This window comes from Bremia lactucae, linkage group LG11 (genome assembly GCF_004359215.1).
Source record: "Bremia lactucae strain SF5 linkage group LG11, whole genome shotgun sequence".
NCBI classification, from domain to species: domain Eukaryota; phylum Oomycota; class Peronosporomycetes; order Peronosporales; family Peronosporaceae; genus Bremia; species Bremia lactucae.
In genome coordinates, this window is record NC_090620.1 from 4,141,884 (window position 1) to 4,143,288 (window position 1,405).

The window sequence follows — 1,405 nt, forward strand, 5'->3', positions numbered from 1 at the left end:
CAAGCCCTGGCCAGGCTCCTGGGTAGTCCTCCTGAGCAACATGTTGCTCAGTTGGAGCAGTTTGAGGTATTCGCGCTCGGACAGCGGAGGGCAGCGTCCGATGCACAGGGCCATGTTGCGGCGGAGTCCGTCACTGAGACTCAGGATGAGCTGAGACATGAGCAGGCTCGGAGCGAGGCTCTCAACAGGACTGTTAAGATGCTCTCTGCCCGGCCGCATCAGCTGAGCCCATTCGGATCGACCCGCCCAAGTTCGATGGAACTGCAGCGCAAACGATTATCCACTGGCTTTTAGCCGTTAAGCAATGCGGTGTCGCGCAGCTCATCGAGGACGACAGCCGGAAGGTGTCGTATGCCATGTCGCACCTGCGCAGTAAGGTCTCAGAGTGGGCTTAATCGGCGCTTATGGCGGACAGAAAGGCGTTCCCTGCGTAGGCGTTCTTTAAGACAAAGATTCACGCCATGCATCAGTCGCTGAACAACGAAGTCTTGCTTCAGCGCGCTTCTTTGGAGCGTGACAGACGAAGCGATCACTGCAAGAGTATGTGCAAGAGATGCACTCGCTGTCGGCGTCTATTACCGTAGGTGCCATTCCCATGGAGTTGGGCAATGCAGACGTTGTCTGCTATAAATGCGGCAAACGCGGCCATACGATGGCTCGCTGCCATGCCAGGGTCCCTGCTGGGGCAAAAATGCCTAGCAAGAGGACTCCCTTCCCAAAGGGCGATGGCAAGAACCAGCGTGCGAGACGCATGAGTTCTGCATCGACCAAAGTGACTTCTGTTGTAACGAGAAGCTCACAGTGCTAGGTGTGGAGAGTCCGTATGACCTCATCTAGGCATGCAACTAATTTCGTGTCGAACACAATTGAGGGTGCGTTGACGGGATGGGATGTCAAACGTCCGAGACTGGGTAGTGAAAAGGACGGTGACAAGTACTCATGCGTCCGAATATCCTGCAAAAAGCCAAAGCCTGTGGCAGTAGACGGCGACCTGACTGGAAGTCAAGTGTCGCATAAACCGGCACAGTGTCTAGAGCCTGGTGCGGTTGGAAGGGGTGCATTCGCCGGGAGAGCAAGGGCACACGCTTCCCGGTCAAAGGTCGTGGTGACTCGAAGAACGAGTACTCGACAGATAAGGACATTCAAAGGCACGTGTAAACGAGTGAATTTTGGATCAGTCCCTAATAAAGAGGACGGGCCTTCGAACGAGGTGATCGAGGCCGTCAAAGAGGAAATTGCGGAGGCATCCTCAGTTAAGGTGCTCCGGCAAGTCTTAAATTTGCCAAGGAGATAGTAAATCTCTCGGATATGTCGTGGGATTGGTTCCTATCCAAACTTAAGGAAGAAAATATCCTCGAGGTTGTCGCACCAGTTCCGGAAACGAACATGGTGGATTGTTGCTTGT